General features: G+C 40.0%; 2 protein-coding genes and 1 pseudogene across 14 annotated transcripts in view; 2 read left to right on the plus strand and 1 right to left on the minus strand.

The window, feature by feature from the left end:
• Positions 1-17,546, plus strand: part of LOC143653850 (uncharacterized) — a 353,382-nt gene that overhangs the window by 268,569 nt on the left and 67,267 nt on the right. The gene's annotated exons all lie outside the window — the stretch shown is intronic.
• LOC143653363 (serum response factor pseudogene) overlaps positions 7,215-17,546 on the minus strand; it is a 35,313-nt pseudogene continuing 24,981 nt past the window's right edge.
• The window catches only part of LOC143653854 (uncharacterized), a 130,704-nt gene continuing 120,629 nt past the window's right edge, over positions 7,472-17,546 (plus strand). The window contains exon 1 of the mRNA XM_077125200.1: positions 7,472-8,052. The gene's annotated coding sequence lies outside the window, so the exon portion shown is untranslated. The remainder of the gene's footprint in view (positions 8,053-17,546) is intronic.

The raw sequence follows: 17,546 nt of genomic DNA on the forward strand, positions 1-17,546 counted from the left end.
TTAGTAGATAGTATCCTTCTTTGTCTCTTTTAACTGTTTTACATTTGAAGTTTAATTTGTTGGATATTAGTATAGCTACTCCTGCTCTTTTCTGGTTGTTATTTGCATGAAATATCTTTTCCCAACCTTTCACTTTCAACCTATGTTTATCTTTGGGTCTAAGATGTGTTTCCTGTAGACAGCATATAGAAGGATCCTTTTTTTAATCCATTCTGCCAGTCTATGTCTTTTGATTGGGGAGTTCAGTCCATTAACATTTAGTGTTATTACTGTTTGGGTAGTACTTTCCTCTACCATTTTGTCTTTTGTATTTTATATGTCATATCTAATTTTCCTTCTTTCTACACTCTTCTCCACACCTCTCTTCTGTCTGCGTATCTGTCTCTAGTGTTCCCTTTAGTATTTCTTGCAGAGCTGGTCTCTTGGTCACAAATTCTCTCAGTGACTTTTTGTCTGAGAATGTTTTAATTTCTCCCTCATTTTTGAAGGACAATTTTGCTGGGCATAGAATTCTTGGTTGGCAGTTTTTCTCTTTTAGTAATTTAAATATATCATCCTACTGTCTTCTTGCCTTCATGGTTTCTGCTGAGAAATCTACACATAGTCTTATTGGGTTTCCCTTGTATGTGATGGATTGCTTTTCTCTTGCTGCTTTCAAGATCCTCTCTTTCTCTTTGACCTCTGACATTCTGACTAGTAAGTGTCTTGGAGAACGTCTATTTGGATCTATTCTCTTTGGGGTGCGCTGCACTTCTTGGATCTGTAATTTTAGGTCTTTCATAAGAGTTGGGAAATTTTCAGTGATAATTTATTCCATTAGTTTTTCTCCTCCTTTTCCCTTCTCTTCTCCTTCTGGGACACCCACAACATGTATATTTGTGCGTTTCATATTATCATTCAATTCCCTGAGTCCCTACTCATATTTTTCCATTCTTTTCTCTATAGTTTCTGTTTCTTTTTGGATTTCAGATGTTCCATCCTCCAGTTCACTAATCCTAACCTCTGTCTCTTGAAATCTACCATTGTAGGTTTCCATTGTTTTTTCATCTCTTCTACTGTATCTTTCATTCCATAAGTTCTGTGATTTGTTTTTTTCAGACTTTCCATTTCTTCTTTTTGTTCATTCCTTGCCTTCTTCATATCTTCCCTCAATTCATTGATTTGGTTTTTGATAAGGTTTTCCATTTCTGTTCGTATATTCTGAATTGGTTGTTTCAGCTCCTGCATCTCATTTGAACTATTGGTTTGTTCCTTTGACTGGGCCATATCTTCAATTTTCCTGGTGTGATTTGTTATTTTTTGCTGGCATCTAGACATTTAATTACCTTAATTAGTTTATTCTGGAGATTGCTTTCACTTATCTTACCTAGGGTTTTCTTGCTAGATGAACAATCACAAGACCCTGCTGACGTCATTACTTGGAAAAGAACTTTGCCAGTTGTTAAACGCAGCCACCCAGCATATTAAACAATATCACTTAAACGAATCAAGGTGATCTATATGTGTGATGATAGCCATGGTGCTTTTAATTGCTGCTTTTACTTTACAGGTGTGTGAGTGCTGCAGGGATACAGAGGTTGCTATGCTCAGAAAAGATAATTAGTGAGATTTTATTCTCTGCTCCTCTCCCTCCCTCTTCCTTCTTGTTGATCTTATTCTTTACCACTATTTCTTGCCTTTGAACCAACACATTTATTATCTTGATGAAGAAAGCCAAGTTATATAGATATTTTAAAATATACATGGACATCTACCCAGGAAGCATTCATCATGCAACAAAAATGAGGGAAAAAATGGGGGGTGGGAGTAGAAGGAAGATTGTTTTGTATCAAACAGAGCTAAATTCAATTTTCTTCATCCATTTCTGAAACCAAATATGAACCCCAAGGACTTCTGTTTTTTGTGGAAATACTGGCATACTGGCGAAAGAAAATATGCTAAACCTTTCATAGCACTGGTGTTATTTCTGTGTTATAAGCAGAAAATTTAAAGCTTTTGGTGGTTAATAATTGCTGTTTCTTGAGCACCTACTATGTGCCAGACACTGTACAAAGCACTCACGTGTGTATGTTAAAACTTTTAAAAGAAGTTACTGCTATTAATCTCATTTCACAGATGAGGAAACAGATTCAGAGAGATTTCACATCTAGAAGGTAGAATGGAGTCAGTATTCAGAAACAGACATTTTGAATCAGGATACCACCAAACATAAGTACTTGGAAGTACAATGTTGTAAAATCTCTTCTGCAGTTCAAATCAGAGGGTGTGCATTTAAATCCCATTGCTGTCTCTTACTAAATGTGTCTTTTGTCAAATTTCAATTTCTCTTCCAAAACGATTTTTTATGCTTACCTAATATTCCTTAGATCTGTTTTATGTTTCACAATTTATTATTCCTTTTATGAGTGCTTTTTTAAAATTGACATCCATAAAGTTGACTTTTCTTTGGCATACAGTTCTATGCATTTAATAAATATATAGATACTTGTAGCCATCATCACAAACATGATACAGAGCAGATCCATTAATCCCCCAATTCCCCATGCTGCCCTTTTTAGTCACACCGCTTCCACCTCTATTTTCCAGCAACCATGCTGTTTTCCATCACTGTAGTTTTGCTTTCACCAGAATGTCATATAAATGGAATCATACAGCATGTAACCTTTTGATAATTCCTTTCACTCCATGTAATACCTTTGATACTTATCCATGTTGTGCATGCATCAAGAGTTCATTCCTTTTTATTGCTGAGTAATATTCCATTGTTTGGATGTCCATGTTGTGCATGCATCAAGAGTTCATTCCTTTTTATTGCTGAGTAATATTCCATTGTTTGGATGTACAGCAGTTTGCTTATTCACCTGTTGCATAGCATTTGGATTGTTTGTTTGGGGCAATCATGAATAGAGCTGCTATAAATATTCATGTACAGATTTTTATGTAAATATAAGTTTTCATTTCCCTAGAAGTCACTAACTAGGAACGGGATTGCTGGATCATAACATGTGTTTTTAAATTTATAAGAAACTGCCAAACTATTTTCCAAAGTGGCTGTACCATTCTGCATTCCCCCCAATAATATATGACATCTCCATTTGTCTATGACTTACTTGGCAACCCAACATCTGATATTGTCAAAAATTTTTATATTCACCATTCTAATAGGTATGTAATAGTATTTCATCATGATCTTAACTTGCATTCCATAATAGCTCATGGTTGAACATCTTTCACTGTGATTATCTGTTGTCTGTATATCATCTTTGGTGAAGTGTAGTTCAAGCATTTTGCCCATTTTTAATTAGGTGGTTTATTTTCTTAATGTTGAGTTTGACGGTACTTGATATGTTTTGGATACAAGTCCTTTCTCATATATATGATTTGCAAATATTTCTCCCTGGATATAGTTTGTCTTGTCATTCTCTTAACTGCATCTTTTAGTGGGCAAGAGCTTTCAATTTTGATGAAGTACAGTTTACCCATATTTTCTTTTAAGGATCATGATTTTCGGTTCCTATCTAAGAATTTTTGCTTTGGCTAACCCCAGGTCACAAAGATTCTCTCCCGTGTTTTCCTCTAAAAGTTTTATAGTTTTATAGTTTACACTTAAATTTATGACCCATTTTGAATTTTTATATATGGTGTGAGGTTTTTGTCAAGGTTCATTTTTTGTATATGAATGTTCAATTGTTCTAACACCATTTGTTGAAAAAGACTATTGATTAGTATTTCTACTTTTGTCAAAAATCAATTGACCATATTTACGTACATCTATTTATGAATTCTCTGTTCTGTTCCATTGATCAATGTGTCTACCCATTTACCAGTACCACACATCTTCATTAATGTAGCTTTATAATAGGTAATGTGAGTCCAACTTTGTTCTTTTTCAAAATTGTTTTGGCTATTATAGTTTCTTTGCCTTTCCATTTATATTTTAGAATCAGCTTTCCTAAATTTACAAAGACAAATCTGACTATGACTCTACTAAGTTTATATTTCAATTTGGGGAGAATTGATATAACTCTAAGTCTTCAAATTCATGAACACGATATGTCTCTCCATTTATTTAGGGTTTCTTTGTTCTCTTTCATCAGAATTTTGTAGATTTCACCTTACACATGATTTGGAGATTTATACCTGTTTTGTTTGGTCTTCTATTTTTATTTGTGTATACAATACATTGGTGTATTTTAATATGATTGATTTTTAATTTTGTATCCTGCCATCTTGCTAAATTGACTTGAGTCAATTGACTAATTGACTTTGGAAGCTTTTTTGGGGGGGGTAAATTCCATGGAATTTTCTATGTAAATAATCATAGAAAGACATTTCCATATAGACAAGGTCATCTGCAAATAGGGACAATTTTATCTCTTCTTTCCAATCTAAATATTTGCCTTTTTTGCCTTGGCTACAACATTTTTGCTTTAGCTACAACCTCCAGTACAACTGTAAATAGAATTGATGAGAGTAGACATTCTTGTTCTGGTCTCAATCTTCCAAATCTTAGAGGGAAAGGCCTCAGTCTTTTACCATTAAGTATGGTGAGCTTTAGAACATTTATATACACCTTTTATTAGGTTAAGGACATTTCCTGCCATTTCTAGTTTGCTGAGTGATTGTCTTATGAAGAGATGTTGAATTTTATCAGTATTTTTTTCTGCATCAATTTATGTGATTATGTGGGGTTTTTCTCTTCTTTGGTCTGTTCATATTATGGATTACAGTGATTGATTTTAGATTATTTAAACAATTTTGCATTCCTGGGATAGACCCCACTTGGTCATCGTGTTTTATTATTTTTATTATTCTAGATTTTCTTATTAGTGTCTTGTTGAGTATTTTTACATCTGTGTTAATGAGAAATATTAATCTGTGGGGTTTTTTTGTTTGTTTGTTTGCTTTGGTACTATCTTTCTAGCCTGGGAATCAGGATAATTCCAGCCTTATAAAATGGGTTGGGAAAGTTTTCTTCTTCAAATGTTCTAGATGATATTATGTAAAATTAGTTTATTTCTTTCTAAAATATTTGGTAAAAATCATTCAGTAAAACTATTTTGGCTTCAAGGTTTCTTTTTATTATTATTATTATTTTGATCTGTGCATGAAAACGATACATGTATTGAAAGAGTGTTATTTTTTAACACAAAAGAAAGCTCTTTACATAGGATGGTGATCATGTCCACTATTCCTGGGTCAGCATTCCAGGAGAAGTAGAAACCACTGATATGCACACACACATTCCCACACACACACGCACATTCACTCATGTACACGCACACATATCCCAGAGCCACCAGGGAAGGAAGCACCAAGGATCACTGCACATGCAAATGCCACCTCATTCCTGACACACGTGTTCTCTCAAGGCCATGTTCACACAACACACATTCAAGGACATTGCCTGATTCATTCACTGGGTCTTTCTTTTGTGGGAAAGAGTAGGAATTCATCAGTCTCCTCCCATGGGGTAGGGGAGTGGGGAGAGAGTGAGTGGTGGTGGAGTGAAACAAGAGCAGGGAAAGGGGACTGGGCATTTACAGTCCCAAGCTCCCCCACTCTCTAGCCCCTGCTTTACCATGTCCCAGCCTGGTAAACCACCGATAAGCACCAGTTATCTCCAGGAGCAAGCCCAGAAAGATGATTTCCCTCTTAGCACCCCAAATTGGGGTAAGACAGAGTGAGGGTTATAGGGTAGGGGTTTCCCAAACATGTCAGAAAACCATTCCCTTGACAACAACTATGCATAAAATCTCCCCCCATCCGTTCACCTAATCACAGAAGCAGGTTTGTTCTCACTGAAGGCAGCTGTAAAGTATTAAGAAAATTCTACCCCAACTGCTAATCTGTTTTCTGAAAAGCTCCCTTTCTGGATATAAGTGATGAAGGTAGGCTCTGACACCGGGTGAAAGACCCTCTCCCATGCTGGGCCACCCTCAAAGTCTACCCCCAAAAGCAGAGAGGTAGGTGGGGCAAGGTCCCTGTACAAATTACAAAAGTACTGAGGTTACACTTAGAAAAACAGTCATTTTCTTCAAGACTTTTTTTCTTAACTTTTAAAAAGTTTCAGTAGCTGCTCACTCCCTGGGAGAGCTGCCTATTTCTGGCTCCCCTATGGCTGTACTCAGCCCAAAAGCTGCTTTCATTTCTTCTGACCCTCATTCCTGCCTCTCACCCCGTCCCGGACCCCACCCTGCTCAGTGCCACTGGGGTGCCAGGTAGTTGCAGGCCTGGAGATGCACAAGACTGCAATGCCCATGCATGTGGCACAGCGATATCCTCCCTCCCCAACCCCTCTTCCCTCGCCCCAGCACCAGTTGTGCAAGGCAAAAAGAGACCCAGAACTGTGGGTCATCCTCCCCACCCCATCAGGGTAGATCCTGAGTCCCACACACCCCCATCCCTGAATCTCCCCCTACCCCTGCCACTGGGGTCTCCAAGCTTATGGGGTGGCTCTGTCCCCAGGGACCCAGTCAGTTCTGGGGAGCCCAAAGGAAGGGGAGTTTGGACAGGGAGGGGGACAAGAAAAATGCCATTTTATAAAGTTAATTTTTAAATTATGTATTTATAGATTTGTTTTCACTTCACTTTATTTCAGCTTGAATAAAAGCTGAAAATCAACTTTAAATAAAGCAGCTGGGAGGAGAGGGGAGGGGAAGACAGGGGCAGGGAAGAAGGGAACACTGGTGGGTCCCTCCATCCCAGAAACCCCTGGAGGTCCTTGTGGAATGGCGAGGCAGGGCAGATGGCCCCAGGAAGCCGCCCAGTGCACAGGCCCAGCTACTCAGAAGCTGAAGGGGCAGAGGTGGCGGTGTGAGCGAAGAAGCCCCCATCACCCCAGCTGGCTCCCTGAGGGGCAGTGGCAGAGCTCTTTTAACCCAGCCAGTGGCAGACACAGCGCTGACCTGTGGTCAGCAAGGAGGTTGGGAAGAGGGCTTCCTCAGGGGAGGACACAGTGGCTGGTCCCACAGAAGGCCTGTGTGTGAGAATGGTCCCACTGGGTATAGCTAATGCTCATGGCAAACACTGAGCCAAGCTGGCAAGGGTTGTTGGAGGAGGGAGGGCAGCCCACCATCAACACAAATGGGAGGGAGGGCTAGATGGAGGGAGGGTGAGGGAGTACGGGGTGGAGGGCAGGCAGGCCCAAATCTTCCGCTGGAAATAGGGGGTCTCAGTTCTGAGGCTCCTCCCCACCTCCCTCCCACCACCTGTTAACATGTGGGTAAAGAAAACGTGAAAAGGCAACAATAAAAAGGTGGTGCTGTCCCTTGGGCCACCGGTCCCGGTGGTGTCATCTCTTGGGCCACTGCTCCCGGGCGGCAGGGTGGGTCAGTCACTCGGTGCTGTAGCCGGCTGGGGCTCCCGGCCTACTGCCCTGTCTCAGCCATCTGGCGAAGCTGAACTGCAGATACAGGATCTGCACTGTCCCAGATGGTGCTGTCAGAAACACGGTGTGGGGGTGGGGGGTGGCACCACGGTGCTCCTGGACCTGGCTGTGGGACGCCTACATGGTGGTGGTGCTAGGGAGAAGGCACTGAGCACAGTGCGCTGCCATCAGCTAGGCCCGAGGTGGGGGCATACATCACTGCCTGGTGAGATACATCATGCGGCCACCCACAATGGTAGGGACAGACGTCACGTGGTGGTGGTCAATGGCGCTGTCCTGCTGGAGGTCTGTGCTGCTGGTAGAAGGAGATGCTTGCTGTGCGGCCTGATGCACCTGAATGGCCTGCGCTGGGCCCTCCTGGGCCCCTGCCCCACCAGGCAGGAGGGTGAAGCTGGTAGGCAGCTGCATGAGGCCCTACAGACCGGTCACTGCCTGGAGTCTTCCGCACAGCCCTGTCCCCATCACACTGCTGATGGCGCTGGGGCTGAGGCAGACAGGCTGTGCCAAGTAGCTGGTGACGGGGAAGGAGGGGCCACTGCTGACTGGTGTGGTGGTAGAGGTGCTGGGTGCATTTGGATGGTGGAGGTGGTGCCGGCAGGTTGGTGGCTGTGAATGCGGCTTCACCACCAGGTCTCTCCGCTGCCGTGGGACTCGGACACCAGGTAGGTGAGGTCTGCCTCTTCCAAGCCTGTGGTACTCATTCTCTGGTCTGCGGTGGGGTCCGAGCTGGGTGGAGAGTCGGGGCGAGGTGAGGCAGGTCTGCATCAGCGTCTTGGCGGGCTCACTGGAGATCACCGGCTGCAGTCTGCGGGTGGCAAAGGTACACAGCATGGCCTGGCGGGCCGGCCACCAGCAGCAGCACGTGTGTCGGTGCCAGCACAGACAGCGCACAGGCCCTCTCCACGCTGCCCGTCTGCCTCCTGCTGAAGGTCGCGTCGCGCCACAGCTTGCTGTCGGTGAACTCCATCTTCAGCGTCACACGGCCCGGGTCTTCTTACCCGGCTTGGTCCCCTCCTCCCCGCGCCAGCCACCGGCCCGTAGCCCCCGGGGGCCGCTGCCCACGCCTGGGGCCCGCCGGCCACCGCGCCGAGCCGGGTCTCGCGCAGGCTCCGCGTCAGGCCGCGCCGCTCGGCGCCCAGCTCCTTCTTTTCCGCGGACTCAGCGCCGCACTCGCCGCCGCGGTGCGGACCCTGCGGCCGGCACCTCCCGCTCGACGCGGCCCAGTGGGCCCGGTGAGTCCCGCCGCCGCCCCGCCGCCCGGTCGGGGTCGGGTTCAGGGTACCCCCCGCCCCCACAGCCCCCCAACCACGGCCGAGCGGCGGCCCAGTCCGGCCGGGTGACGGCGCGTTCGCAGGCGGGCGGTCCCGCGTCAGCAAGTAACCCCAGCCGCCGCCGCCGCCGGGAGGTTTCTCTGCTTTTGAAGATTTTAAACTACGGGTTCAATTTATTTAATGGGTATAGGACAATTCACTTTCTTTTTCTTGGGCTGTGTAGTAGTTTTGTGACCTTCAAGGAATTGACCCCTTTCATGTAATTTGTCAAATTTATGTGTGTAGAGTTGTTTGTAGTGTTTCCTCATATCTTTTAAATATTGGGGAGGGGTGGGGTGTCTATGAGGATTATCGTCTCTTTCGTTCCTGATATTCCTGATAGTGGTTAAGGCATGGTGGACTCCTCCCACTCAAATAAGGAAGTGTGGAAGCCCCTTTGTTTAAGTCTTGACCTCCTAACCTGGCCCACGTTCCCCCAAATCACGTCAGTATGTGAAGGATTAAGTTTACTAGAATATGATAGGTGCTTAGGGCATAAAGCTTTTTCAATTGATCTCCTGTATATAAGGGCAGTCGGATATGCAAATTAAGGATTCAACCTACCCTAATCTGTGATTGTTTAAAAACTAAATGACTAATTATGATAATGGCGTGTAGAAAACTCACCTATTACTTTGCTAGTTTCCGAGACTTATTGTGATTTCTAAGTAGCCAGCCAATGGTGAACCGGGAGGAGGGACTCTTTTGAGTTAAGGACTAAGATAAAGGGTGCCTGTGCTCCCTTATTCTGCGCTGGCTTGCGCTTCGTTCTTGTGAGTGTATGTTGTCATCAGAAAGAAATAAAAGAGCTTCTACCATACTGCTTAGTGTCCGGAAAAACTCACTTGAGCTGGTAACACACTGCTCCATTGGTAATTTGAAAATTATTTTTCATCTTTGTTAGGCCACTAGAGGTTCATCAGTTTTGTTGATCTTTTCAAAGACCCAAAGCTTAGTTTTATTGATTTTGTCCATTGTTTTCCTGATTTCAACTTTTTAAAAATTCTGCCCGTATCTTTATTTTCATCCTTCTTCTTGCTTTGGGTTTATTTTTTTCTCCCTTTTCTAGTTTTATGAGCTTGAAACTTAGATTATTTATTTGAAAACTTTCTTTTTTCTAACATAAGAATTTAATGCTATAATTTTTCCTCTAATCACTGTGTTAGCTACATCCAAAATTTTTGATATGTTGCATTTGCATGTATGTAGAGTTCAAGATAATATCCAGTTTCTCTTGATATATGCCCTTTGACCTATGATTATTTAGAATTGTGCTTTTTTAAAATTTCCAAGTGTTTGGAAGTTTTTTCAGTTTTCTTTCTGTTATTTATTTCTTGTTTAATTCCATGATGGAGAGAGAACATAATTTTTATGATTTCAATGTTTCAACATTTTAAGGTTTGCTTTGTAATTCAGGATATTAATCTATCTTGGTGAATGTTCCATGTGCATTCTGATATTTTTGGGTGGAATGTTCTATAAATATCAATTATTTTCAGTTGGTTGAGAAGGTTTTAATTTTCTATTTGTCCTATCTGCCATTGAGAGAGAAGTATTGAAATCCCCAATTATAATTGTGGATTTGTCCATTTTTAATTTCAGTTTTCTCAGTTTTTACTTAATGCACATTGAAGCTTTGTTGTTAGGCGCATGCACATTTAGGATTGTTGGTAGTGAATTGACCTTTTTATCATTATTTAACACACTTCTTTATGCCTCACAACTTTTCTTGCTCTGAAGTCTACTTTGGCTGACATTAATATAGCCACACCACCTACCTTTTAATTAGTGTTTGTAAAGTATATTTTTTCCATCCTTTTAATTTAACCTACCTATGTCTTATATCTAACATGAGTTTCTTCTAGATAACATGTAGCTGGGTTTTATTTATTTTTTTCTTTCTGATAATCTCTGCTTTTAATTTCTGTGTGTAGACCATTTACGTTTAATGTAATCATTGGCCTGTTTGGACTTAGGTGAACATTTTACCATTGATTTATGTTTGTGCCCTCATTTCCCCTTTCTTGCCTTCTTTGGAATATTATTTAGAATTCTTTTTTAATTTATTAAGCTTTTGACTTTATCTCCTTATATAATTTTTGTGGTTGCATCAGGAATTAAAATATACATATTTTAACTCAGTAGAGAATTAGTATTTCACCACCTTGAAGTGGAATGTAGAAAGCTTAACATCATATAGATCCCTTTACTTTGCCCACTTAATAATGTAGTTATCTGTTGCAGCTGCATACATTGATAGACCCTCAGTATTATGATCTTTGCTTTCAACAGTCAGACATATTTTTAAAAATTTAAGGAAAGAAGAATAGTCTATTATATTTATGAGATTTTTTTTAACACTTCTGTTGCTCTCCCCTCGTTTGTGATTTTCCAAGTTTCCATATAATTCCCTTTCCATTTAATAACTTCTTTAGCATTTCTTTTGGAACAGGTCTGCCTGTGACAAATTCTCTTTGTTTCCTACATTGCAAATATTATTCCATCTTCATTCTTGACAGTGAAATATTCAGTGTATAAGGAGTATTTTCAGGGGAGTGCAAGGGTAGTTCAGTGATAGAATTCTTGTCTGCCATGCAGGTGATGCAGGTTTGATTCCCAGTCACTGTACTTCCCAACAAACAAACATACAAATTCAACAAATGGTGCTGCAATAACAGGATACTCCCATGGGAAAATAATGAAATATGACCCTGCCATAATAGCATATATAAAAAAAGTATTTTTCACTGGATATGGAATTCTGAGTTAATGATACTTTCCTTATAGCACTGTAAAACTGTTGTATTACTTCATACTAGCCTCTCATGGTTTCTAATGAGAAAGCAGGAATCATTGAATCCTTGTACTTCTATATGAAATGTATTGTTTTTCTCTGGCTGTTCATTTTTTTGTATTTAGTTTTCAGTAATTTGATTATTCTGTATTTAAACATGGATTTCTTTAAGTTTATTCTGTTTGAGTTTAACTGACTCTCCTGAATTGAAAATAATTATTTCTTTCACCAAATATAGGATCTTTTCAACCATTATTCCTTCAAATATTTATTTTTTTGTACCATAATCTTTCTTCTCTTCTGGACTCTGATAATATAATGTTAGACCTTTTGATATTTCTGACAGTTTCCTGAGGCTCTGGTCATTTAAAAATATTTTTTTTCTCTCTGTTGCTAAGATTGGTTAACTTTCACTGACCTATTTTTAAGTTGGCTGAATTTTAGCTCTGACATCTCCATCCCACTATTGAGCCTCTCTAGTGAATTTTCTATTTTGAATATTGTATTTTTCAGTTCTAACATTTCCATGTGTCTTTTTTTTCTTTACATCTTATATTTCTTTTCAGAAGCATTCTACATTTGCAGAGATATTTTACCTTTCTATTTTTAAAAGAGAATTTTCCCTTTTTTCATGGACAACTCCAACATTTATGTTATCTCAAAGTTGACATCTGTTGATTGTATTTTTCCTTGAGTTGAGTTTTCTTTATTTTTCTTTTTGTATGCCAAATAATTTTGGAGTGAATCCTAGACAATTTGAATATTATTTTATAAGGCTCTAAGTCTTGTTTAAATGCTGAGGGAAATCATATTTTGTTGTTGTTTTAGTAGGCCAATGTCCAGATTAGATTCAGGCCACAGGTTCTGACTTTCTTTCTGAGGGCTGTATTCCCAATGTGAATTCAGTTTCAAAATTATGTTCTCTGCTATTTATATCAATCCCATGTGAGACCACCCTGCAGCCATTCTGGGACCTGGAGGTGGTCTTCCAAGTCCTCGAAGCTATGATATGCTCAGATCCACACATGTACACCTCCGGGGTATATCCAGACATTCATATACAATGTTGTTAGATTGCTTTTTCACTCTCCTTCCTCTTTGTATTCTCATCAATAACATTTTAGTTCCCTGGAGGTCTCTCTTCCCAGGCCTCTAACCAGAATGTTGAAGCTTTATTTTTCCCTCTCTGCGGTGTATTTCTTGTGACTTTATCTACGTGTAGGGACAACCAGTGGAAGGATAGAGAGAGAAAAAAAGCAGCAAGAATTCATCCCCTGCTATTAGATCCATAACTCTGCTGGTCAGAGAGAAGGATGAATTCAGAGTATTAAACTTCTGCCCAGCTGCTGCTATAGTCATTGTACCACTGCCACCATCTTATTGCCTGGGGGCTGGGATGGCAGAAAGGTGGTCGAGGTGTGGTGTGAAACAGGGTTTTCACTCCTCCACTGTCTCTGGCCAATAAGGTCTCCCTTTCCCTGCTTCTTGAGAAGCTAGAACATCTCTTGGATCTCTTTCTGATCCAAGAGAGAGAACCCAGTGTTCACTCTCAGATTTTGGGCTGCCTCTGAGTCCAGGCTCAGTAATACTGGTGGGAAAAAAAATGGTAAACTTCCACAGGTTTGTTTGAAGTCTGAATTGAATCTCATTCCCCAATCTGCCACCTACCATTTATTTTTCAGTTTTCATATAGCTGTTCTATGCTTTTGGTCAGGATTTAGAGTTGTATTCAACAAAAGAGTTGCAGTGGAATATGCTTAACTCCATCTTCCTTGGAACTGGAACCCTAAGTATTCTTTTAGGTTATTTTCATGTGTACTATTATTTTCATTTTATCTGGAGTGAATTCATGACACGATTGTTAAATTCATTGATTGTCTTTAGCTTTCCTCAGTTTATGGATGAAAATAATTTGGGGTCAATTCCTCTATTTATTCCATGACCTTAAGTAAGTTATTTATTTAAATTTTCTGAATCAGCACTCTTATCTGTAAGATAGGGGCATAGGTGGAAGAGAGGCAACAATTAGTAATTAATTAATTACAAGACTATTGCAGTAGTCCTGGTAATAAATAATGGTGGCTCAAACTGGGTAGTAGTGGTGGTAAGAGGGAGAGCCTCTTTTGCTTTCCTCCATCCCATATTCATATTCTATACATCATGATATTCAAGATGAACAGGAGGTTGTGGTTAAAAAAAAAGAGAGAGAGAGCTACTGTATCAGGCTTTTCCCCCTGCTGCCTCAAAATCAACTATGATTTACATTAAAATTTAATATGAGGGACTAGGTTTACTTATTCTAGAGGAGAGAAAGCTCAGGGATGGTGAGAAAGGGGGAATAGAATAAGCATCTTCAAGTAGCTAAGGGCTGGCTGAAGGAATAAACACTAAGATTATTGTAAGGAAGCAAGAAGGCACAAGAGAATAGGAAAGACACTACAAGGAGCTGATTTAACTTAAGACCAGGATGAACTTTATCATGATTAAAGCTCTGTAAAAATTGAATGGGCTAAAAAAAAAAAAATTGAATGGGCTGTATCAGGCATTGTGGAGTATTGGTTGTTAGAGGTGTTTAGTCAGATGACTCTTCATGTTCCTTCCAGGCTTAAGAATTAACATTAGCTCTCTATTTAGTGAGCACCTATGCTCAAGTTTAAGTGTTGGAGGCACAGAGCCATAAACTTTGTGCATATAATGATGCTTGAGACAATAGATTTCCCCTTAAATAAGTTTTTTATATATATATCATTTTTCAAACATAGCTAAGATGGGTGTGGAACCAGTCTAAGTGAGTGGCAGCTATTTTGCCCAAGGATTGGTTCTTTCTCTGTGCTTCCACCTCAAGTTTCTTAAAGAATAAGTTATCAAATGCTTACAAAAGGATCAGGCATGTGCTAAGGACTCTATATGCACTTTTTCATTATAGTCTCACAAGAACACTTTGAGGAATATATTACTGTCATCATTTTGCCGATGGAAAAACAGGGCTTAGAGATGTAATATTTTTCATCTTTTGCATACCTAGTTAGGATAAGTCTAGTTGTAATGGAGTGGGTGGATTAAAGGATATTGAGTAACAGAGTAGGACTTACTGGACTGTGGTACAAGGGACTTTGGACTGTCTGAGGCAAGAAGAGAGCAGCCATGATTCAAATTAGGAGGGGATAGTAAATAAGAGGATCCAAATGGTGAAAACAAATATGGAAAGAGTGAGTAGGGATTCAAAGACAAATTTCATTTGCTTCACAGTTTTGTCCTTGGCTGACCACCCTGGCCAAATTGGACATTTCAACTGCAGACATCAAAGAAACAAAATGAGTGCAAAATTTACTGGCAACAAGGAGAGGAGGTTGAACTTTGCAATGGGAACATCTATTTTCATAGATTCTTACTTGTCTAAAGCCAATTGAAAAGAACTTGGCTCACAATTTGAATTACCTATAATACATGGATTCTGATTAGTCTGTCAAACCTTTCTTTTGAGAAATAGGAATTCTTTCACTTGTCCATTAGAACTTAATGTGCTCTTGAACCCAACCATTGAATCCAATCATATACTTCAAGTAATAGACCTGACCATCTTATTTATTCTTTAGTTAATCTTCCCACTAGGTATTCTTAGTCATGAAATACTGGTTTTTACCACATTGTATTTAACCACTTGACAATGTCCAGTGAAACAGATCTTTTAGATAGGAGTCACAAATTGGATTTGCTTTTGATTATGAATATTCTGCAATCATATCCATTGGAAGAACTCCAAATCCTGCTAATGAGCTTGATCAGGAAGTTAAGTCATAAAATGGTCTTGTACCAACAGACTCAGTGTCTTTGATCAGAGACATTGCAGTTTCCTTTGCAGTCAGATGAAAGGAAAACTACTTAATCACCTTTTGATGCAGCTTGGTCCCTCACCCATTATACAGAATGCAGTAATAATTTGCGTTTAGCTAAATCAACAGCTATGATGAATTTATCAAAAAGACCCATTATGCTTACAACAATCGAGAAATCTAAAAATACCATAAATTATCTCTATAGAACACTAATTATGAAATAAAACGAACAGACTAAACTTGACTGAAATAGGGTTGATAGTACTTGGGAGAGGGGGTATGGAGAAGAGAGGTACTTGGGACCTTAGAGTGAAGCATTTTCAAGTCATTGGCCAAAAAAGTTAAATATTAAAATGAGGCTTCACTTTGCCACAAACAATACTCTTGCTAGCTAAACTCGATATACTAATGATCAATTACTCACCAGGACAAGGAGTAAAAATTCAGCACTGGAGAAAGAAATTTAAGTGTAATCAGTTCTCTAATTTAAACAAATAATGTTCCAAGGTTACCAAAAGCTTTTCTGTGCAAAATGAATCCCATGACAACTAAAATTCTAAGACTAAGGCTGTTTCTCAGCAGTTATATTTTCTGCCCAAGTTGTAAAGGGCTGAGAGGGTGATAAAAAAAATTCATTGAGTCCCCAGTACATGCTGGACCCTGTGCCAAATACTATTTGGAATCCAAAAAAAATCATAACTCAACGAGGTTAGGATATTGTGATGGATCTATGATGAATTTTACATGTTATCTGTGCCAGATGAGTACAGAGACAAAATGAAATCAATGACCAGGGACAGGTCAAGGGTGACTAGATATGTCAAGATGGCAAGGTCAGGATGAGGATATGAGTCAGAGTAACATTCATTGTATTACTTACCAAACAGTTATTAAAAGTCTACCATCTCCCTATACTGTAATAGACACCAGAGAAACAAACACAGTCTCTGCTCTCCACAGTTGGGAAGGCTGTGGACAGATAATGATAGCTGTGTACCAACCACCATAGCATAGGAAACTCAAATAAGGGAGCTCGTAATTTTGCCAAGATAGGTCAGGGAGGCCTTCCCAAAGAAGGAGACATCCTTAAGACCCTAAAGAATGAATAAGAGTGTGCCTGGTTCTCAAAGAGATCAATGAAGGAAGGACATTCTGACCCAAGGGAACAACTTGTGTAAGAGTGAACAAGACAGAAGGGAGATTTCAAGTACCTTATTTCATTGCATCAAGGATACATTTCACATTTTAAAGTCTCCAAAGTTAGGATGCATCTTGCAATTGATGGCAAGACATACTTTAGTTGGCAATGAATTCTAACAAACCTTCCCCTTCTTAGTGGAATACAAAATAACAGTGTGTGTTACAAGCAAGGGTGCATTAGAATTGATGAAATATAGTTGTCCACTTTTGACTTGAGCACACAGGAGCATAGTAAAGTTGAGGTAAAGAAGAGGATAACAGAAACATATCAAGGCTCATATTGAGAAAGATTTTACCCTTTTCCCCTAAGAACTGGGGTTCTTTGAAAAGTTTTAAGCAGATTTTTTGTTCCAGATTGCTTCTAAGACAGGAAGACCAGCTAGAAGGCTAATGGTGCAAATGTGTCTTGGCAAGAATTAAGGTGGCCTAATCCTAAAGAAGTATCAGTGGAAATAGAAAAAGAAGACAAGTTCAAGTTTGAATCAGTAAAAATTCAAGACAGACTGAATAGCGGGCAGAGAGCAAGGTATTAGAATGACTCCCAGGTGGCTCATCTGTAGAGCTGGATGGATGGAAGAATCAGGCATCCAGATGGACAATATGAAATGAGGTCTATGGCCAAGGGTAGGGAGCATGGGGTTATGATGCCCATAGATCTATAAATGGAGATGAAAAATTGGTGTTTGAAATGTGGGCCCAAAATTAGAAGAAAAACCAGTGTGGGAGTGAGAGCTTTGAGAGTCACTGATATGTTATATGATTGTTAGCTAGGGCCATAGGCATGGCTGAGCTTGGCCGGAAAGAGAATATTGGATGCATTGGATTAAAATAGAAGAAGGCTGATGATGGAAATATAGAGAAATACAACAAGGAAGACTAGATAGAGGAAAAGGTAGCTTTCCAATTTTCCCATCCCCTCTCTGTGCTCTGTTTTGCAAGACAAAAAAAAAAAAAATGTGTAGAAAACACCTGTGTTAACCAATTGCCCTGGACGTTTGTCTGTTTACTTCCTATCA

This window comes from Tamandua tetradactyla, chromosome 13 (assembly GCF_023851605.1).
Source record: "Tamandua tetradactyla isolate mTamTet1 chromosome 13, mTamTet1.pri, whole genome shotgun sequence".
Lineage (NCBI taxonomy): Eukaryota > Metazoa > Chordata > Mammalia > Pilosa > Myrmecophagidae > Tamandua > Tamandua tetradactyla.